The sequence below is a fragment of the Varanus komodoensis genome, unplaced genomic scaffold (genome assembly GCF_004798865.1).
Source record: "Varanus komodoensis strain SLA01 unplaced genomic scaffold, ASM479886v1 scaffold46_3, whole genome shotgun sequence".
Classification (NCBI taxonomy): Eukaryota; Metazoa; Chordata; class Lepidosauria; order Squamata; family Varanidae; genus Varanus; species Varanus komodoensis.
Genome location: NW_025336044.1, coordinates 716,231 through 716,593, shown reverse-complemented (window position 1 = coordinate 716,593; position 363 = coordinate 716,231). Strand labels below are relative to the sequence as shown.

The window sequence follows — 363 nt, the reverse complement described above, 5'->3', positions numbered from 1 at the left end:
CATCAAGAGGCTCTTTAGTTCCTCTTCACTTTCTGCCATGAGAGTGAAGAGGAACTAAAGAGCCTCTTGATGTGGGTGAAGGAGGAGAGCACAAAAGTTGGCTTGAAACTCAACATTAAGAAAACTAAGATCATGGCATCCAGTCCTCTCACTTCCTGGCAAATAGATGGGGAAGAAATGGAGGTAGTGACAGATTTTATTTTTCTGGGCTCCCAGATCACTGCAGACGGGGACTGAAGCCAAGAAATTAAAAGCTTGCTCCTTGGGAGGAAAGCTATGGCAAATCTAGACAGCATAGTAAAAAGCACAGACATCGCCCTGCCCACAAAAGTGCATATAGTCAATGCTATGGTTTTCCTGGTT

The 363-nt window shown here is 44.4% G+C and overlaps 1 protein-coding gene across 1 annotated transcript in view; it reads right to left on the bottom strand.

The window, feature by feature from the left end:
- The window catches only part of DENND4A (DENN domain containing 4A), a 57,460-nt gene that overhangs the window by 28,367 nt on the left and 28,730 nt on the right, over positions 1-363 (bottom strand). The gene's annotated exons all lie outside the window — the stretch shown is intronic.